This window comes from Osmia bicornis, chromosome 13 (genome assembly GCF_907164935.1).
Source record: "Osmia bicornis bicornis chromosome 13, iOsmBic2.1, whole genome shotgun sequence".
Classification (NCBI taxonomy): domain Eukaryota; kingdom Metazoa; phylum Arthropoda; class Insecta; order Hymenoptera; family Megachilidae; genus Osmia; species Osmia bicornis.
The window spans coordinates 619,302-643,086 of NC_060228.1; the positions used below are offsets into that span (position 1 = coordinate 619,302).

At 38.0% G+C, this 23,785-nt stretch overlaps 1 long non-coding RNA gene across 1 annotated transcript; it reads left to right on the forward strand.

The window, feature by feature from the left end:
- Positions 1–457: 457 nt before the first annotated feature.
- Positions 458–1,148, forward strand: LOC123988432. The gene is made up of 4 exons (XR_006830023.1): positions 458–547; positions 644–719; positions 821–1,041; positions 1,109–1,148. It is a non-coding gene; the product is annotated as an uncharacterized LOC123988432 (long non-coding RNA).
- The last annotated feature ends 22,637 nt before the right edge of the window (positions 1,149–23,785 follow it).

The following is a 23,785-nucleotide window of genomic DNA, read 5'->3' on the forward strand; positions in this document are numbered from 1 at the left end:
ATCTTTTTAAAGAGGTATAGTCCCATCGGTGTGATGAACGCCGTTTTTTCCTGGTCTTCCGGTCGTATCGGAATCTGCCAATAACCTAATCGTAGGTCCAAGGTAGTCATTCTTTGGATGCCCTTTGCTGTGTGCAAAAGGTCGTCTATGCGGGGTAGAGGATAGGTGTCCGTCACCGTAATCGCGTTGAGTTTTCTGTAGTCAATGCATACCCGGGTTCCTCCGTCTCGCTTCGGTACCAGAACCACAGGCGCTGCCCAGGGAGATTCGCACTGCTCGATGCAGGCCCTCCAAGCTCCACTCTTGTGATTTTGATGCAAATTTTAGGTTTACGCCTCACTACCAGGAGGCGCTGATGTCACTTCTCTACATGCATAGCTTGTATCACTGATTTTAACACACAACTAAAGATATCGTGACGTCATGTTCCCGCGAAATTTGTCGCCGCGTTTTTTCAATTGTTTCAAAATTTAAAGAGACAAAAGAAATATGGCGCACATGGTTGCACATGGTGTGATGGTGGCAGCGTAGGTGATTGAATTTCCAGGTTCGTGAATTCCGTTATTATAATTATTACTATTATTATTACTATTGCTATTATTATTATGACTATTATGATTATTGAAAAAGATATTTTTTAAAGTTTTTTCTAGGTGTTTAGGTTTGTCAATAACTTCTGCTGATGAGATGCAGTAACAGGAGGAGAAGCTAGAAATTAAGTAAGTACAGAATGTTTTAAAATTGTTACTGAAAACATAACTGTTTACATTGCTATTTTAGTAATATATTTAATTTTAATTATTAAAATGTATCTTTAAAGAAAGAGGAAGAAACTATGCATCATCAGAGGGTGTATTAACGAAAATAGCAGGATGTTCTCCTTCCCCTTAGAGAGAAAGGATAAGAAGAGGATGGCACAGTGGATGGAAGTATGTGACAACCCAAAGAAATTCTGAGTGATCTGTAGTAGCTACTTTAAAGAAAAATACTTCATGAGGAAAAGATTAACAACATCAGCAGTTCCAACACTGAACTTACTTGGTAATTACTCTTATGTATACTTTTTATAGCATATGTAAATAATTGTTAATGAAAATATTTATTACAGTGTCAGAGACTACCTCTATTAAAATAGAGCAACAAGACACCTGCATGCAAATGAAAAGAAGAAAAAGAGGAAAATTATAAGTGTTCAGTTTACATATACAATATATGTATAAAACCATTAACATGGTATTAATACACTAAGCATATATAATAATACTTTTTACACGAAGTGTATGTATAATATTATATAATTTTGTTGTTATAGTTAAACCTGACTGCACCAGAGGAGTGGAGAACGTGATTTTCGATTGCATGTTATTGTATATTATTATTGATATATATATATTTATTATATTTTAGGAAAAATTTAATATATTTCCATTACTATACATATATTGTTGTAATTTTTTCCTTTCCTTTATTTTTATTTTTCAAAGTTTTGAATAAGTAAGACCATGCACACGTATGTAGGGACCATGTGCTTGTGTGTGTACCTCACCGATATTATTTATATGTGTTTGTAGCGACACCAGCGATCCTGGTAGTGAGGCGTAACACTAATTTTAGTTACAGCATTAAATACGGGAGTTTGGAGGGCCTGGCTCGATGACGCCGTCCAGTAGCATCTGGTCGATTTCTTGCTGGAGTTGTTTCTTCCTTGCAGGAGTCAGTCGATACGGTGGAACTGAGATGGGTGCGTGGTTGCCGGTGTTAATCCGATGTTCGGCGAACGGGGTGGTCTCGGTGCTTGACTCAAAGAGATCTGAGTTTTCCTGCAGTAACGTTGTTAATTGCCTTATTTCCTCTTCTCCCAGGTTCGTTGTTTCTTCTTCTAGAAGTTCCATGGCCGCGATGTCGATTATCGCGATTAAGGTATTCGCGAAACACTTGTCGAAGAGGACGTGTATCATTTCGTCTGTGTTCTTCGATGGGTCACGAATAGGGCTTAACATGGGTGGCACTTGGAACTCACTTATGTCTATAACACTTGTTTGAGGTTTCTTTGGTGTTACCCGAGGTGGGTCAACCACTCGCGGGATCTCTTTATACTCGGGCGTATGGCCTTTCTCCCTTTGGATAGCTCTACTATTTGGCTCCTCTTCAAAGAAGAAGATCCTCTGGGGTAGCTCGATGAAGCTCCAGGTTCGCTGAGGAATATTTATCATAATTCCTGCGTCTTCGAGGAAGTCAATTCCCAATAGGGTGCGGTTGTCCGTTGCATCCGGCAGGACCATGAACGGGGTGCGACGCTGCTTCCCGTTGAGGTTAACCGTGAGATCGGCGGTAAGTAGACTCCGTTCCTGGCAGATGCCGTCCGCTAATGCCACTTTCATGTTTTTCCGCTGGAAGCGAGTTCCATTTGCTGCGAGGAGCTGGTAGAGTCCGTAACTTGCTACGCTAGTCTTTGCGTCTGTATCGAAGAACGCGTAACCTCGGTATCCATTGATTGTAATTTGCTCTGCAGGACGATGACGTGGAATTAACGTGTTGATTGCACAGAATTCACTTGTAGATGCCTTGGTTGTGGTGGTTTTATTACAATCGGGACATTTGCTTCTCACAAAGCCTGGTTTCCCGCAGCCGTAACATTTTAGAGTGTTTGACGACGTTGGAGGATTTTTCGGAGCTTCCGTTGGTGTTGCTTGGGCTGCCGACTTACGTTTCCTGCATTCGTCAGAGGTGTGTCCGAGCCTTCTGCAGTGGGCACATCTTTTCACTTTTTTTCCTTCTGGCTCTTCTGGAGCCGATCGAAGTTCCGTTTTCTCTTGATTCAGCTTTTCAACCGACCTTGCCTTCTCGATTAGTTGATCAATCGTAGTGAGCTGGTCCCTGGAAATTTTCTCCCTGATGCTATGTTTTAGCTGAGCGTATATCATGTCCAACTGGACGGCTTCCTCGTGACAGTGAGCTAATTCCGCGAAAAGAGCGCGTATTTGCGCTACGAATACATCCGTCGGTGTCTTCGGTCCTTGTTTGCGGCGGAACATTTCGGAATATGTTTCATGGGCCTGTTTCCGTGGTGCGAATGCGTCTTGAAGGAGTTCTATCGCCTTCTTCCATGTCTGGGTCGTTCCTTTGACACCTAGCCACCAGGTAGCCGCGTCTCCCTCCAAGAGCAAGGGAAGCCCTTTGAGAGCGTTGTCATCGGTGATGTTTTCGATGTCCTTGTAAACGGATACGCCAAGATTTTTTTGAAAATGGCACGAGGTACAAAATTACTGTTTGTGGTACAAATTAGTACAAAATAAGTACTAAATATTCCACTAATTCCGATTTGATTCTGCTGGTTTGGTCCTGCTGGTTTGGTCATGCCAGCTTAAGAGAGGTCTACGAGTATGTAGGTTATGCCGGATACGTAGCATTAGGAGCGTTTCTACTTGTATTTTTTGGCGAAAATAAGATTTTTCAAAGCATTTGTTAACTTGATCAAGCAACTAGTATGTAACTGTTTTAACAAAAGGGTTCCTACAGCAACCGTAGGCTTCACGGCAACCCCTAGAACACGAACCACCCGCGAAGAATCCGTAATAAGAGAACGTTTGCTAAGATTGTAAGCAAACTTCTCAAATAAGGGGGGAGGTGTTGCGTATACCTGGTATCCTCGCCCGGCAATGCTCGCCGGATACATAAATTCGTCCCTTTCCTGTCGATCTCTTGATTCCTATCACATCCTTTCCGAACAGGACACATAACTTTGAGAAGATTCCCTTTTCCTAAAATGCATCCGAGATTTCCCAAAAAGATATTAATCCCTTCTAAACCAAAACACGTCATTTCCATTTAGAAACTTTTTCCTTTGTCTATTCCTAACGCAGGATACACAACCCTACCCCACCAAAGGCGCTTTTCAGCCCCTTAAATACAGACTCCAAGCGAGGAGCCAAGGCATTCAAAAAGCGAACTTTGTAAAGTGCGGAACGATCGACGTAGTTATTTTAAATAAAAGTATCGACAATAAACACTTGGTGTAGTTGACACTGTCACGTTGCACTGGACACACATGAAAAATAGTTAATATTCCGCACTACTTCGTAACGTTTCCACGACGTTATTGGTCTTCCTTTCCAACTTCAAATGGGACTGCTAGCTTGAGCGTCTGCGAGATCTGTTTTGCTTCTTGTCTTCTTCTACATTTAGAAATAGATCATGGTTCGTGGTCATAAATCTGTTATTCTCGGTAACCAAGAATAACCGAGAAAGACTCGTGTCGACCCTGTGAAGTCACCGAACGTAAAAAAGGACAAAAAGCGAAAAAGACCTCACAACATCTTGTAGAGTATATCTCCCGATTGGTCCCGCAAAAAAATATTTGGCAATTTTTCATTCCTAACGACTTTTATCGCAAAAAACGTAATACTTCATTTACATTTTTCGGCGTTTACTCTGCAGGGAATGTACCGATTGCGTTGAAACCTTTCACATGTAATAGGAGATATATCTACGATGATCCCGCTTGCAAAAATTTATGGAATTTGTAAAAACACAGAATCACCTTATACTATCCTACAAATACTACACGTTCCACTAAAAAGTGTGAAATAAAATAATTTTTAACAAAAAATACAACCGACTTCAAAATGCGCTAAAAAGTGTGAAATAATTTTTGTTTCATTTATATCAATGCTCCACAGCTATTAATAAAACCTATTTAATCGTTAAATAGTATACAAAATACATTTCAACCTGTTCGGAGGCGGTGCAAAATTAAAAACTTTTTTCTACTCGGAAGATGCTAGTTCAGGGGTTGGCAACCTATGACATGCCGGTTACCGAATGACCCATTTAATAATTTCAAATTACCAATATTCAACGGGAATCAACATACCCGTTGCGGATTAACTACATTTACATCAAAAGTGCTGCCAACTTCTAATACAATCGTTACAATAACAAATGTTTTCAACTGGACCTATAACGTTCCGCATTTTCTCTTACGACTTATTAATTACCAAGTTTGCCATACCGCAATCAAATCGTTATTGGCAGGATCGTATATTCGGGTATTTTTAATTTTGCGCCGCCTCCGAAAAAGTTGAAATGTATTTAGTATCCTATTTAACGATTAAGTAGATTTTATTAATAGCTGTGGAATACTAGTATAAATGAAATAGAAATTATTTTATACCTTTTAGCGCATTTTATTGATGCAGCAAGTTTTATTAATAATAATTGATACGTAGTTGTATAAATGAAATATAAATTATTTTACACTTTTTAGTGCATTTCGAAGACGGATTTTTTTTTTTGTTAAAAATTATTTTATTTCACACTTTTTAGTGGAAGGAGCAATATTTGAAGGATACCAAAAGCATGTTTTGTATTTTTATTGTATACCTAATAACCATCAACCAAAAAAAATATATTGGTCGAATTTAGATGCTTAAATTTAATAAATAAAAGAAAACAATCTGAATATTTTTGTTAATTATTTTTATTTATTCCAAAAAAAAAAAAATTTACTTAATATATACGTAGTATTTACTACCGTCTCCCCTCCCGCCGTCCCTTCCCCCGCCCCTGCCGCCACCCCTCCCGCCGCGCGGCCATTTTCCGCGATAGGGGCGTCGTCGTGTTCCAGCAGCCGTTCCTCTTTCTGTAATGTAAAATTTAAAATGTTATATAGTTCATCCATTTAAGAAATAATTTTTTTTATTATTTACGACGCAAAAGGGTTAATAATTTATTCGATAAGATCTGTGATACTTACTGCGCTGCGGCTTCATCTCCTGCGCTGCGGGTTGGGGGAGCTGTTGTTCTTGCCCCTGCTGCTGTTCTTCTTGCTGCTGCTGCTGCTGTTGCAACAGACTCTGCTGCAATTGGTGTTGCAGCTCCTGCTGCTGACTCTCTTGTCTGTTCTGAAAAAAAAGAGAAATATATATGTTACATGCATGTTTTTAAATCATGCAGTATTCCATTGAAGTTGGAATTATACATACGGTTGATCGTTGAATCTTCCATTTTTTTTATTCTGTGAAAAAAAATTTGTGAGCGTTGTTTGCGTATAAAATTAGGGTTACAGCGAATGCAAGAAGTAATTTATTGTTAAAAATGTACATGTGCTCAGAGGGAGCGCGCGAAACGGTAGATACCAGAAAAAATCGGTGGTACATAAGAAGACGATCGCAACGCATGCGCGGTAACATACATCCACAAACCCCGCGAAGGATTGAAATACAATAGTTAATTACAACAAAATTTCATTAATTAATGAAAAATAATCCACATTTGTGGATACTGTTCCGAAAAGTAATCACCCCCTATTTTTCGTTTTTTTAAACTCAGTATTCTTACATCTTTTATATACGCTGATTACGAATATCGTCGTTATATTTCATATCGGTTTAATTTTTGTGTCGAATCGATCCGATTGAGAAGAAGAATAAACTAGCCCGCGGGACTGGGAATAGTTCGATAAAAGATTTTTCTGAACAATGAATGTTTCGATGACGACTTGACTCAGATCGAATTATGAAAAACAGTCCTGCAGGACGCGGGACGGATCGCGTAAGGACAAGGACGTCAAACTGTGTTGACGAGCTGCTAACGGTTACATCGAAGCTTTGAATATACGATATTCAACAAATATACTGAAATTTGGTGACTATTTGATTTTCATGGTAAAATAAAAATTATAATTTTTTACGTTTATCTCAGTGAATACAACTGCTTCTCAGAAACGGAAGCAGCACTGCCACAAAATAGCAAATCCTAATATCCGGAAGTAATCGAATAAACGGATCTACGTTTAATTTCTTCACACGTCGCTCCCACAAGAATTTACAAATAATAATATTGTTTGATAAAGAATTTGTTATTATTTCGCCAAAGTACTGCCGGCCGCCTTACAATAACCAAATAGTCGGCAATTTTTATTCACTATGATATTCCTAATCAGCGTATAGAAAACACGCAAGAGTACTGTTTTAAAAAAAGAAAATCGGGGGCAAGTGATTTTCAGAATTATACCCAACCAAACCACCATGAGGACTAAAGTAATATATTTTTTTAAATATAAATTATTGGTACTTGCAATTTGAACAAATATCTGTGACTTCTAAAGGAAGAGAGTAACAGAATTGGTGGGGCACACTCCAGGATCGCACATATTTGCGTCGTATGGATTCACGAATATCGTGTAGTTCTTACATTGTTTGAAATTTGTCAACTGCCTCGAAAGTAAATAATAAATAAGGACAGCGAGTGAAAAGAGGACGAAGTGTAACGACCCAGAGATAGGTACGTCACTGCACCGACGTATAGGGAGAGCGGTTCCCCAAGAAGGCGACTCGTATGAATGAATTAGGGGTTATAGGTTCGCGTGGTGTGTGGTTGAGGAGTAAAATCCAAACATTAATATGCTAGACTAAAGATTTATTCAAGTAAGTAAACTGCTGATAACTAAATATGTTTGTTCTCAATATAATATAGAATAATAACGTTAGTATAACAATGAGTGCGGCTAGAATGTGGAATATAGTAAGAAATTATAATAAGTACGCCCTAGATTAGAAAATACAATGAAAAATATATGATTAGTAATTGAATTAATAGTAGTATTAGTATTAGTATATATACATATATTAGTACGCGGAGCAGACTATAGGTACAGCCAACACTCTGAATAATGACCAACTACGCTAAGTACTGGAAATTATCAACGAAAGCAACTTGTACTATTCCCTCAGATATGAACGGACCACTCTACAGGTCGCAATCGGTTTCTGGGCAAGCCAGAGCTATGTGTAGTATAGGCCTTGATCAAGGAGCTCCGCTCCTCGCTAGCTCTTTACACTTGATAGGTGACTAAACCCACATGTAGTGAACGCGTTGCGCACTATGAGTAGAAGGTCTGTAGATCCGTAGAAACTTGTACTTGTCGCTGTAAGGAATTTAATTTAGCATCGGTTACTCTGTCGCTATTTCCCTACCTAAGTGGTTCAGCGCTGAGCAACCGTAGCCTTTCCTCTATTGCTAGAGTGGTAGCTGCACTCGACCGAAGTCGAAGTCAAGCTGAGCATGGTCGAAACCAAACTGATTTTCTTCGCGTGGCACGCCTCTATTTATAGTCAGACTCTGCTGAATTAGCGCTTTTTTTCTACATAGAATTCCTTCGGTTCCTGGAATTCCCCATCACGTGTCTGCCGATCACCCCTGCTCCCTAATCTACGCGGTCTCCCTACTCTAGATTCTCACACCACCGCGAGATCATCGGGGTTGCGCTGGCGCACATGTGGTCGCACGTTAATAATTTATCGATAATCTAGCTTACCGGCTGACTTACCGACTAAACGTTTATCGACTTATTTTAATATTACGATTAATTCTTAAATTGGGGTACCGCTGGGACGTTACAGAAGCGAAAACAATCCAGTCTATATCTCCAAAACAGTATTAATGCAACGATGAAACGTGTTTATTTCTAATTTTTTTGCTACGAAACTTTTATCAACGAATTTGTGATATTTTCTAATTAAAACAAGACCAAACACGATGTAAATCGGACAAGTTTTGTTATTATTAATCAATTTAAATTGATCCAGTCAACCATTAATAACCAATTAAAGTAAAATTAAACCGATCTATGTCGTGTTTAGATTCAATTTAATCAGAAGAACCTCAACAATCCAACGGTACTATCTTTTCCAAGATAAAACGAAAATTAGTCCAAATGTAATATTCTTTGCTGAATGTTGATTTGTTTTACTCGCGGCATCCCTTTGTAATATCTATCTCGGATTTTCGCGTAATACGTATTCTTTTTCCGTGTTTACGGATTCGAGGCTCCGCTGAGCTCGAGAAAATTAGTATGTAGTAGGGCAATATCACACAATTTTATTAGCCGGCGCAGGGGAAAGGAGGGATCCTTCGCACACCCCGCCGATTTTGGCAGACACAAACCGTGTGAGCAAAGGTGGGGCACGACCAACCAGACGGACACTCTTTCCCTCGACCAAGTTACGAACGACGAGCAGCAATCAGTTAGAATTAATACCTTGCCATGCTGTCATCAAATGAATTTATGATACATTCCGTTGAAGATAGTGATAGGTATATAATCAAATATATTATTATAATTCTAACCTTTTTGTTTTAAATTTAATTTAATATAAATAAGGAAAAGGGTTCAATTCTGCTTTAAGCGAATCATTGTTTGTGAAAACAAACAGAACAATTCTGCTTTGAGCGAATCTAAAGAAATGGACACTTTCTACTGTGAGCGAATCATTGTTTCTGAAAATATAAACAAGGAAAAGGGTTCAATTCTGCTTCAAGCGAATCATTGTTTGCGAAAACAAACAGAATGAGAAGAATATAATATTTATTTTAAAGGAGAATACAATGGTTAATATTATAGGCTGTGTTTATCTAGTTTTCACGGAGCACACTTCTGCTTATAACGGCACCATACCGAAGAAGGAAGAATAGCGTACCATACGACCGCTCTCTTAATGAGGGCAGCTCTACTCGAATCTATGAGAATGCAATATATAGAAATGTACCACACTCTCAACACGCTTTCTTACATTTCAATATATTCGTTTTTACAGTCGTATCTTATCTTATTTAATTTAAGATTTAACATTTCTCTGAACTTTATGAACTTTGCCTTACATAGAGGTTTGGTGAGTATATCCGCGACATTATTTTCGGATTCGATTTTTATTATATCTATATTCCCGCTTTCGTAATTCTTATTCACGTAGTGGTGCTGCACTTCGATATATTTTGCGTTTTTTGAGAGATTACCGTATTTGGCTATAATCAGTGCGCCGGAATTGTCTTCGTATATTTTCACTGGTTTTTCAATTTTCACATTAAAGGCTTCTTCTAACATTCCAACGATAAGGTTTAAATCAGTTACAGCTTCGGACACTGCTACGTATTCGGCGAATGTCGATGATTTAGTTACAGAGTTTTGTTTTTTTGATTTCCAGTATACAGTGTTTCCGTATAATCTTATTACGTAGCCTGATGTAGATTTTCTGTCGACAGTATCGCCGGTCCAATCGGCGTCTACCACGCAATCAAGAGTTTCAACGTCGTTATTTTTCGTATAGGTCAATATTATATCTTTTGTCGCGTGTAGATATCTTAAGATTCGAAGTGCATATTTATAATGAGTTGTATCGTGAGCACCTTGAAATCTGGGCGCGTCCCATTGCTTATATATAAGAGTTCGCCAATCAAGTTTCTATATGGTATTTTTTCGTACAGCGATTCCGCCGGTTTTAGCTTCAAATTAGTTTCCATAGGCGTATTGTAAGGTTTGGCGTTTTCTAGTTTGTATTTATGGACCAAGGATTCGATGTATTTTGCTTGACTTAGGGTCATTACATTTGTTTTCTCACTATATTTTATATCAATACCTATATAGTTGTTTACCCTGCCGAGATCCTTCATTGCGAAGTGTTTACGCAATTTTTCTTTGATTTCATTTAATCGCTTTTGGCTTTTGCAACAAATTAGCATATCATCAACGAATAATAAAATGTAGATCACACTATCAGTGTTGCGACGTATGTATAAACAATAATCATGATTACTTCTTTTGAAGTTCACTTCCTCCATAAAGTTATTGAAACATTCGTACCATAATCTCGGACTTTCGCGCAGACCATATAAGGCCTTTTTTAGTTTGTAAACCCTATTCGTTTTATCAGAGTAGCCCTTAGGTTGATTTACATAAACTTCAGACAGGACTTCCCCATTTAAAAATGCCGCCTCAACGTCCATCTGTTCGATTATGAAACTGTTCTGACAACAATAAGCTAATAACATTTTCATGGTTTGCATCTTAACTACAGGCGAATATACATTATCGACGCTTTCTTCCTGCTGAAAACCTCTTACTACTAATCTGGCCTTGAAAGTATCATCATTTTTCCTCTTATACACCCATTTTACGTCAATAACTCTTTTATTTTCCGGTTTTTCGACTAATTGCCAGGTTTTGTTTTTATTCAAATTATTTATTTCGCTGTCCATTGCCCTTTTCCAGTAATTTGCCTCGTTACAGTTTAGCGCTTCCTCGAATGTTTGAGGTGCTATTACATTGCAATAATTTACATATATAAAATTAGACGCGAAATCTTCATAATTGTAGCGCAAAACAGGTTTCCTATCTCGAGCGGAACGTCCCAATTGTGTCTTTTCGGGAGTCGGACTGTTCTTTTTTACAGATATAGGTTTTGAATCACGATCTTGTTCGTCAAGACTTTGATACGATTCAGCTTCACTAGTCTCACTACTGGTATCGCTAGAGCTCTCATCTTGTAAGCCTATACATTTTACATGCTTTTCAATAACATCCACGTGTCAGGCATCGACAACTTAATTATCAACTAGAATTCTATATCCTATATCAGTGTAACCTAAAAGTACACCTAATTTCGCTTTGTCGTCCCATTTCGACTTTCTCAATTGTTCCGGAATTCAAACGAAAACCCTACTACCGTATAACTTTAAATATTTAACATCTGGTTTTACTTTGAAAAATATTTCGTATGGAGTTTTGCTTTCAAGCGTATTTGCTAACGACCTGTTTTTTAAGTACGTTGCTGCCTTAATTACCTCGGGCCAATACGATCTGTTGACATTTGCCTCTTTAAATAAACATCTAGCTGTTTCCATAATAGACCGATTGTAACGTTCCGCTACACCGTTCAGTTCGTGTGTATACGGCGGGCACGGATTTATACTAATACCCTTTTCTTGTGCGAACTGGTGTACATTTGAATTTATGTACTCTGTGCCGTTGTCACATTGAATAATTTTGACTTTTTTACCGGTCAGATTCTCTACTAAGTTTACAAATTCTGTCATACGACCACAAACTTCAGACTTGGCCTTGATACAGTATACTTTGGCTAATTTACTATAATCATCGATAAATGTTACGAAATATTTTTCGCCTCTATACCCTTCCGTTTTATGCGGCCCGTTTACATCAGTGTGGATTATCTCTAAAATTTCACTCGCGCGTTTTCTATTATTTTCGAATGGCATGTTATGCATTTTACTTTCGATACAAATTGCGCATTTCATATAGTCAGACTCAATATTCTTTGGTAAGCCGTGTAACATTTCCCTCTTACATAGAATATTTAGGTAATTAAAATTCACGTGTCCTAGTGTGCGATGCCATTGTTCTTTCAACGACATTTCATTTTTAGTACTTTTAGCAACATTACAATCTACTCCCTTTCCTTTAGTTTGATTTTTTATAATACTTTTCATATAACGTAAATTATTTACTTTATGCGCCGTCGCGATCAACTCTTTCGTACACATATTGCAAATTCTTGAAGTATCACCAAATGAAACTATCTTATTTTTGACCGTTACTTGGTTGTAACTAACGATGTTTTTTTTCATGTCTTTGACATAAAACACATTGTTTAACGTTATCTCCTTTAATTTATCGAACGCAAAAAATTCAGTTGTGACCTTACCTACTTTAGTCGCTCGAGTTGCTTCACCATTTCCTAAAAGTACATTTACCGGTTTTTTCAGATTTACAAATTCGCTAAATAGTTCCGGATCATTGATAACATGGTCTGTACAGCCGCTGTCTAGAATCCAGACTATTTCTTTATCGCCCGATTTCGTTTGTTCGCTATTTACCTCGGATGTATTTATCTGGACCATAAAGGTATTTAATTCGTTGCGTGATTCGCTATGTTGACCTTGACTGCTTGCCGATGAATTGTACACCACTCTGTAGAAACCTCTGCTTCTGCCGCTTTGTTGATATCCACGGCCGCGTGACCTTCTGCGCCTTGGGTTGCCTCGTCCTCGGTAGCCCGATGAGTTGAGTCGGTAACAGTTCGATTTTTTGTGGCCAGGCTTGCCGCAGTAGGAACACTCCTACCATACGACCGCTCTCTTAATGAGGGCAGCACTACTCGAATCTATGAGAATGCAATATATAGAAATGTACCACACTCTCAACACAGAACAATTCTGCTTTGAGCGAATCTAAAGAAACGGACAATTCTGCTTTCAGCGAATATAAGAGAAAGGAATTCTGCTTTCAGCGAATATAAACAAATTCTGCTTTCAGCGAATACACATTACGCTTTCAGCGGCTAATTAATAAAATAAAATAAAAAAGATTCGATATGTATAATTATGGGTAGTCATGGATCCCGTATGAGAAAGAATGGTGCAAATGATTCGGACGATCTAAAGAACGTGAAAGAAACGCAGAGGCACGGCGTGAAGAAACTATTGACGATCGCCGTTCCAGATTGTCTGTGTTACGACCAGCCACCTAAACGTACGTTAATCGAATTCTTCCTACGTTCGGACAAACATCGTGTTACGGCCACCCGCCTAAGCGATCGATATTCGAACAATCGAAGTCCTCACGACCGGACACCTAAACATCATATTACGACCACCTACTTAAGTATTCGATAAGACGCGTTCTCACGGACATCCCACCCTGTCAATCATCCGCCCCTTCTCCACCACTAGCGACATTATAAAAGACCTTACAGGACATAAGCAGAGTTAGTCGAGATCATATTATAAAAATAAAGTGCCAAACCTTTAAAAGTGCTATTCATTTAAAAACCTGTGAACTTTCTACGTGTCATTTTGGCGATCCTGCCAGGATCCATTCAACATCACGAAGAAAAACTTCCAAAGGGGGCTTTCTACGGAACTCCGGACGAAGGGACTACGAGTGCCACTCTGTCGTGATACGTAAGGATCCAACGAACCTAAGGTAAAAGCTGGCGTTTGAACATTACCGATTAAAACCACCCAGCATTTCCTCTCAAGACTCAGACTCATCCTCGTTATCCTCTGAGTCCTCAATATCTTCAATAATGACTGCCTCTGGACCTGCCGCACAAGAGAACGTGCTACGGCAACTCTTGGACAGGATGCAACGGATGGAAGAAGGAATCAATCAACAATTGACAACTCTAGGAGAAGAAAACCAAAACCGTGCAAAAGAAATCCAAAATATTGCAGAGCAGCTGAAACTGGTCACCCTCACTGAAGATGCGTCTACTATTTCGAGGATCACCAGACGAAGCGGCGGAGATCAAAATAATCAACAAGAAGATGAAATGCATACGGCCCGTCAACCACCCCAAAATTCAACAATCAGGCCAAACGAACTGATGAAAGCAGTTGACGCCATTCGAACCATCGAGACCTTACGAGGACGAGATGATGTAGGAGTTGAAGATTTTATCAAATCAGTCAGGTATGCCAGGAGTAATTGTTCTGAGAAAACATTATTACTAAAATTAATTCTGATCGAAAAAATTACGGAAAATGCAAAAAGAAGTATTCGATATACGTCAATTGAAACGTATGAAGAACTTTACGAAGTACTCCGTCAAAACGTTTCAATACCTAATACTGTTAGTAGTTGCCGTAATAAGTTACAACAAATACGACAAGGAGCAACTGAAACAGTACAGTCTTATAACCTACGATTTAGACAGCAACTCAACGAATTAATTTACGCCGTTCAAAATAAACACCGAAATCCAATTTCAAGAAGGATAGCTATAGAAGAAGAAGAAACAGAAGCTACGATTAACCTTTGTTGGAATTGGAATTTATATTTTGTTTGGGTGTGTGGCTTAGGCAGCAATTTAATTTAGAACCTTTATTTTATTATATAATAATAGTGTCTGATAATACTTATACTTAACTTGTACTGTCTTTTATCTCTCCTCTAATAGAACCAGCACGACGATTGTATGTATCAAAAACGCATCGCAAAAGCATAGTGGCGCCACGGGTGTTAATCGTGTTGAACAATTCACCCATTACAACACGCCTCCTTGAATTTTCAACATTATACATCAATATTTATTTTTTTTTTCATATACTTATACAGTAGTTGCTTCAATCCTTACTTACTAACATACTATCATTCTAAATTTTATATTTAATCTTTTAGTCAGTCTTTTCTTCTTAAAAATTCACATTAATTTCAGTGCTTCCCTATTTTTAATAAATTTCGCTTTATCTAGACTTTTCGTTAATATGTCTGCCAAATTACATTTCGAATCGATTTTTACAATGTCAATCACACCATTCTCATAATTTTCATTAATGTAGTGATATTGCACCTTGATGTGCTTAGAGTTTTTCGTATAATTGCCAAACTTTGCGATCGCTACTGCGCCTGCGTTATCCTCATACATTTTTATCGGTTTCTCTATCTTTAAATCAAATGATTCATTTAACAAATTTCTCAAAAATAAAACTTCTGTTACTGCTTCTGACATAGCAGTATACTCTGAGAAGGTTGAACATTTAGTTACCATATTTTGTTTACGCGTTTTCCAATAAATCAAATTGCCGTATAATCTTATTATAAATCCAGTTGTGGATTTTCGATCGATATTATCGCCTGCATAGTCCGAGTCGACCATGCAGTCTAGTTTCTCTTTTCTTACATCTTTATCGGAATAAGTTAATTTTAGGTCTTTTGTTTTGTATAAATATTTCAAGATTCTTAAGGCATATTTAAAATGCGTCTGGTTATAACTGTTTTGAAATCTACTCAAGTAGTTAACGCTATAAGCAATATCTGGTCTCGTACCTGTGCTGATATATAATAATTCACCGATTAAATTTCTATACTCTACCCTTTCATCGATTTCGGTAGCTTGTTCTAGTTTTAAATTACTCTCCATGGGAGTATCATACAATTTAGCATTTTCCAAGTTATACTTTACAGCCAATGATCCAATATACCTTGCCTGACTCAAAGTCATTCTTTTTCTATCTTCACTATAATCTATATCGATTCCTATGTAGTTCCCAACTTTACCTAAATCTTTCATAGAGAATCTTTGCATTAAACTCGCTTTAACTCCATTAATTTTATCTTTGTCTTTACAACAAATCAAAAGATCGTTGACAACAACTAAAATGTATATTGGATCCCTGCCTGTATTATTTACATATAAGCAGTAATCATAGTTGCTCCTAACAAAATTCAACGTTTCAACACATTTATTAAAGCAATCGTACCAAGCTCTTGGACTTTCTCTAAGGCCATAAAGAGATTTTTGCAGTCTACATACTTTATTTCGTCCTGTTTCATAGCCTAAAGGTTCGTTAATATATACTTCTGATTTTATTGTACCGTTGAGAAAAGCTGTCTCAACGTCCATTTGTTCAATAAATAAATTATTTGCACAACAATAGCTTAGTAGGATTTTAAAAGTTTGCATTTTGCCTACTGGCGAATAAACATTTTCGAGATACTCCCTTTGTTGAAAACCTCTAACAACCAATCTAGCTTTGTACGTGTTATCATTTTTCTTTTTATAAACCCATTTTACGTCTACTATTTTCTTATCTTTTGGTTTATCAACAACAGTCCATGTGTTATTTTTTATTAGACTTTCCATTTCCGAGTTTATAGCCTTGTGCCATTTTCTAGATTCTCTGGAATTTATCGCCTCCTCAAATGTGTTCGGTACGCTAGCATCCACGTAGTTTACATAAATATAATGCGTTATAGGGTTACCAAATCTACTTACAAGATTTCTCTTTCTACTTGAAGCTCTTTTTCCTACCGAATTTTCATTTTCATTTTGGACATTGTCCAACTCATTATTATTTTCCCTTTCATTATCGCTAGTATCATCAAAGTTATCCTTTTCATCTACATTGTTTTGAGCTAATTCATTATCAGATTCATTATCATTTTCATTAATCTCGTTTCCTATATTCAAATTTATAGAGTTGTCATCATCAAACTTTCTATACTCATTATCATTCGTCTTCTCTAAACAAATTAATTCTGTGCCCTTTTCAACTACTCTAACATGCCTAGCATTGATTACCTTGTTGTTTACCAAAACTCTATAACTGTTATTATTATAGCCTACCAGTATGCCTACTTTTGCTTTATCATCCCATTTACCTTTTCTCAAGACCTCGGGTACTCTTACAAACACTCTACTACCATATATTTTCAAATGTTTTACATTGGGCTTTTTGCCGAAAAAAATCTCATACGGAGTTTTGTTTTCCTGAGTATTGGCTATTGTACGGTTTTTCAAATAAGCGACCGTTTTCATAATTTCAGGCCAATACCTGTGATTCATTTTTGCCTCTCTCGCTAAACATCTACCTATGTCCATTGCAGATCTATTGAATCTTTCTGCAACTCCATTTAACTCATGTACGTAAGGAGGGCACGGCAATAATTCAATACCTTTATGTTTAATGAAGTTGTAAATTTCTTTGTTTAAATATTCTTTGCCATTGTCGCATTGCAATTTTTTAATTTTCTTATTAAATTGATTTTCGACCAAATTTGAAAATTCTATAAAGCAACTTGCTGTTTAACACGTTGAGTGCGGTGCCGATTTCGCTAGACTTTCCGCTCAGCCGGCAGCGCTCGGCTCGGTGTCGCCCAAGCGCGTGAGCATTTGATGCCGAGAATCCACGCCGCTTAAACGAAAAATCGATTGCCGGTCCCCAGGGACCGGCGCCGGCTGAACGGAAAGTCCACTGCCAGTCCCTAGGGACCGGCGTAGCACTCAACGTGTTAAGCTTTACTTTTGATACAATAAATTTTGGTGCATTTACTATAGTCATCTATAAAAGTTAGAAAATATTTTTCTCCACCATAACCGGTGGTACTATGTGGACCATTCAAGTCTGTATGGATTAGTTCCAAAATTTCAGTGGACTGGGTCCTTTTATTTTCAAACGGTACTGTTACGTATCCGTCTTGGAAATTTCCTTATATGGTGTTACAAACCCTTCTCAAGAAATTTCCTTATATGGAATCGGATGTGTGCACCCGACACCAACCGTCTTCTAGAAAATTCGAGACCAACGCAAAGCAAGGGCGCGGTCCTACGGGTCACGTAGAGTCAGTCCCCACCACCCTTTTTACTCTAGTTTTTGAGTATAAAAAGGGTGGCGACAAGGGCACCTCGGGTCTAGTTGAAGTCTAGAATCAGTTCGATACACGTCAGTACGTTCTTTTTCGGATAATCTCTGCAACGAGGAAACTCTGCGAGATCGGGTATTCAAGTCCCTTTCAAACACTCACAGTAACTATACAGTACGTTGTCGGCTGTTAAGCATTATTATAATCGTTGTAATCCGCCCCCGTTTGCTCGTGTTCGTGAAAACCGAGAAGGATTAGATTCTTGCTTCGCGGAATCGAAACTAAACTTATTTTATTCAACTCATTTCAAACGTGCAACTTAGAGTTCAATTCATTGAATACCGCGACAATTACACACAACAATTGTAAGGTCCGGAATAGAGAATAAACTCATACTAGTTTAATTTACATACTATTGTACAATTATATTTACTGTCCAGAAACCCACTAAGGTGTACCTTTACCGCTCGAGGTACATCAATCAAGTTACGAGACCTAATACTAACGTTTCCTGCGGCTCCCTACGTTAGCCATACGTAGGTTCGTCCGCATATCACTCTCCTGAGGCTCCCTACGTTAGCCATACGTAGGTTCGTCCGCATATCACTCTCCTGAGGCTCCCTACGTTAGCCATACGTAGGTTCGTCCTCCACTCTACACCTTTCCTGTGGCTCCCTACGTTAGCCATACGTAGGTTCGTCCACCATAGCCAACCTCCTGGAGCTCCCTACGTTAGCCATACGTAGGTTCGTCTCCACGTCTACTTCCTTAGGCTCCCAGTGTTAATAACAACACTGGTCAAGCCATTAACAATTACCATTTACCTAAATTAAGCCCCGGCTACGCAGCCGCCCCCTCCGGCTCGTAACAGTACATTAGCCATTTTACTCTGAATACAATTTGCGCATTCCATAATGTTATTTTCTAACTTATCTGGCAGACCTTCTACTAATTTACCATTTACCAGTTTATTTAAATATTGAAAATTTACATGAACCAACGCTCTATGCCACTTTTCTTTATTTGTCAATTTTACTGTATTTGCATAAATATCCCCTTTTTGATTATCATATACAAAACTTTTCATAGTGTATAGACCATTTGTTTTGTCAGCGACAGCTATCAACTTTCTATGTTTGTTGTAAATTTTTGCAGTTTGCTCTTTAGCTGAAATAGTATTATTCTCAGTTATTTTGGAAAAACTCAGTAAATTCTTTTTTATACCGTCTACAAAATAAACATTTTTCAAGTTAACTTCTACTTCATTATAGTAATTTTTGAAATACGTTTTAACAGTACCTAACTTTGTTGCTTTCAAAATTTTGCCATCTGGCAATTTGACATCAATAGGATTTTTTAATTCAATGTAATCATAAAAATAATGTTCATTGTTGATAATATGATCTGTACAACCACTATCTAACAACCACTCGATTTCGTTGTCATTATTATACACATTTTTCTGTACATCATTCACGTTCACCTTAACCACTTGTGTTGCCCATGACTCTTGTGAGCTCTCCTTATGTTGCTCGCTGGATGATCCTGCAGCTTGATAACCTTGACCTCTGCCTCGACCATAGCCTCTTAGCATTGTACCTCTGCCTCGGCCCCTTGACGATCCTCGTTGGCCTCTGTGGTTCCATTGAGCTCTTCTACCCTGGTTGTATTGAGCTCCTCTGCTCTGGTTGTATTGAGCTTCTCTACTCTGGTTGTATTGAGCTCCCCTTCCTTGATCTGTTTGCTGTGCTTGCCAGCAGTCACGCGTGTAGTGTCCAGGTTTTCCACACTGGTGGCAATTTCCTTTCGTATTTGCTGTAAAAGTGCTCACGTTAGCTTCAACAGTTCTTTGCTCGTCAGGCACTAAATCAATATAATCACCAATATAACAGTAGCTTGGTGGTAAAGCTTTAATTAAATATCTCATCTTTTCTTCTTCTGTTAGTTGTCCACCAGCTGATTTCAACTCATTACATGCTCTTTCAAAATCAACAAAGAATTCTTCCACAGTATTGTAGTTTTTGAGTTTGACGTCTTCTAATTTTCCTCTATTTATTATTTGTAGAGACGTTGATTTGGATGAATACATTTTTTCAAACCTCGATATCATCTCAAAGGTCGTTTCACATTCACTAATGTATTCTAATTGCTTATCTGACGTAGCGCTAATTAAAATTGTTTTTGCTTTTAGATCACTTCTCCTCCAAGCTTCTTCATTGTCAGTAACAGCTCTTTTTCTTTTTACAGGTTCTTGACAATCTTTATACTCCAGAATATTCATGAGTTGGAATTTCCAACTTGCAAAATTTATTCCATCAAACACTGGAATACTTATGTCGTCTATTTTTGCTTGCCTAGACATTTCTTCTATTTCTTTTATTCTCAAATTATTGTCAATTTCAATTTTCGGAATCGAAGTTTCTTTCTGTGCTTGGTTTTATGTTTTGACTCTTATTAAACGTTTTAACGTCGTTTTCTATTCGTCGAACACGTGCTTAACCTTAAAGTTTTCACGTGCTTATCTAACCTTTACTTTGAACACCACGTGTACTCTTGATCCACGTGCATCGACTGCTTACACAAATTTAATCTACACGCCTTTTTAGTTTCAGCACCCTAATTACTTTTACTTTTGTTTCTGACTGTATTTATTTTAATTTACTTCGATTTTGCGTTTCTACGAGCCACTTAAATTTTTCTGGAACCAACCACGCTCTGCTACCATGTTGGAATTGGAATTTATATTTTGTTTGGGTGTGTGGCTTAGGCAGCAATTTAATTTAGAACCTTTATTTTATTATATAATAATAGTGTCTGATAATACTTGAGTGTAATAATCTATACTTATACTTAACTTGTACTGTCTTTTATCTCTCCTCTAATAGGACCAGCACGACGATTGTATGTAACAAAAACGCATCGCAAAAGCATAGTGGCGCCACGGGTATTAATCGTGTTGAACAATTCACCCATTACAACAACCTTTACTAAAAGGTGGGACGCAAATCCGGATGGGTCATATGTCATTGGAAAGCCCTTGACGGGAGGAACACAATGGTGTGGGTAGGACGTCTTAAATATGTGACCTTGATCCGCTAGAGGTCAAAAACTAAAATGCCCCAAAACATATAAATTCATAAACTTTTTTTTCTTATTTAACGAAGAGAAATCTTCGAAAAAGACACCCTAACCCAACATAACCCAACCTAACCCTAACCTTACCTAAATATGGCGGTGACGGTGCTGTATCTGCTGTGGTTTGCACGTTACACAGCAACATTCGCTTTTTTATCATAATCCAGCGTCAAGAGCGGGTCTACCTAGACGAAAACCTCTCGCAGAACAAAATTAACATAATTTTAGTTTTTGACCTCTAGCGGGTCAAGGTCACATATTAAAGACCTACCACCCACAGCATTGTGTTCCTCTCGTCAAGAGCTTTCCAATGACATATAACCCATCTGGGTTTAACGTCGAGCTTTTGAGTAAACTCAATATATATATTTGACCTCTACCGGGTCAAGGTCACATATTTAAGACCTCCCACCCACACCATTGTGTTCCTTTCGTCAAGGGCTTTCCAATGATATATGACGCATCCGAATTTGCGTCCCACCTTTTGGTAAAGTCCAACCGAAGCTACTCGAACATATGTGCTCAATCTCCGCAGAGAGATAGGCATGCTCGTAATACCAAGTAAACCGAAATTATTAATAGAGGCACAAACAATGGCAGCCGACATGGAACTGTGGACTCGTGACGCGAATCGTGCCATGGAGCGTCGACAAGTGCCAACCAGAATTCCTCCACCTAAACAACAAGGGCAACGCCCAAATATACCAAGTGATCGACCAAACCACTCGATACCTTTGAAGTGTACAACGTGCGGAAAATTAGGACACACCAGTGACAAGTGCTACGCTCGAAATTTTCAAGTGGCCAACCAGGGAAAAATTCCACCACCAAGAGTGAACAACCTCAATTCTCAAGAGAACAAAGTGACAGAAACAACATCCGAATCAACTGCACCACCGGAAAATTACTACAAATTTGCTGCAGAGTTCCAGGAATGTCGAGAATCGGAAGACTACTCGTGGACACAGGAGCAGAAATCAACATCCTCAAGCGATCAGTAGCTGAAAGAATAGAGCCGACAGAAAGCAAAACATTCTTTATGGGTAATGACAAACATACTACTCACGAGACGACTATAATTCAGATACAACAAATACCTCATACCTTTCACATAGTCCCTCATTCATTTCCTTTAATAGAAGACGGCATAATGGGCCTACCATTCTTAGAAAAATATAAATACGAAATCAATAACGAATCATTAAAAATTAACGACAAAATTGTACCATTTCAGAAAACTACTCCTCACACACTGTCTCCGGGAAAAACAACAAAACGAACACAATATCTAGACGGAAAACCTGTTCAAATATGCTACATCAACACTGGTAAGCAAGACCATCAGATTACAAACGAAATAGAATCAGATGATAAAATCGATCAAATTAACTTTGCAAAAATTATTAGAACTAAACATATTGATCCAAGTTTACGAGACCCTTTAGAGAAAATCCTTATTAACTATCTTGACGTTTTTAATTTAGAAACTGACTTACTTCCTTGTACATCCCTTACGGAACACGCTATTACGTTAAAATCTGAAAAACCTATTAATATAAGAAGTTATAGACCACCTGAATGCCATAAGCAAGAAATCGAACGACAAATTAATGATATGCTAGTTAAAAAATCATTAAACCATCAGACTCTCCTTATAACGCGCCGGTTTGGGTAGTTCCGAAGAAATTGAATGCTTCAGGTAAACGTAAATGGAGAATAGTAATCGACATCCGTAAACTCAATGAATTGACAGACCAAGACGCGTACCCATTACCTAATATAAATGAAATTGTGGACCACCTAGGCAAAGCAAAATTTTTTAGCGCGTTAGAACTTTCTTTAGGATTCCATCAGATCCCTATGAACAACAATTCTAAAAAGTATACAGCTTTTTCTACACCACAAGGACATTTCCATTACAATAGAATGCCATTCGGTCTCAAAAATGCTCCAGCAACGTTCCAAAGAATGATGGACACGGCGCTTCGCGGTTTAATAGGAAAACATTGTTTTGTTTACTTACAAGGAACTATACCGAACTGTCCGTCTCCGATTTCAATGAAACTTGGTGGATATATACTGAGCAACAAAATTAGCGCAACAAAAATTTTTATCAAAATTTCACTCAACTTTAAATAATTATAACTCCGTGAAAAATGACCGTATCAGATAAATTTTTGTTTTATTTTAAATCTTGAAGTCTCCACTTTCAGCAGAATTTGTCATATTTTGATTTCCTCCTTCCCCCTCCCCGCCATCTCCTTTAAAATGAGGTGATGTTTTGTTTAAAAAAGTTTGCACACTTTGACGCCTTCCACGGGGTGCAATGAATTTTTCCTGCAAATTTCACAAAAATTGCCGCAAAGTATAAACTATTCTGCACAAATTAAAAAGAAATTGAAGTCTCTCCGATTTTTTTTGGCGGAGTTATGAGTGTTACAAGTTACCTATGCATTTTACTCAGTTTCTGGTTGTTACCGCCAGCATTAGCGTTACCCAATGCACACCACGAGGAGGTTGCTGGCGAGATTTTGTGCATCATGTGTATGTGTGTGTGTATATGCGTGTGCGTCTGTATGTGCGTGTGTTACATTTAATAGTGTGTGTTCCCGCCTCGTCTTTGATTAACTTCCTCAAGACGTTCCTGCATATTGATGCAGGATCTTATTGCATCTTGAGGAATTTCGTGCCATATCTGTTGTAATCGCG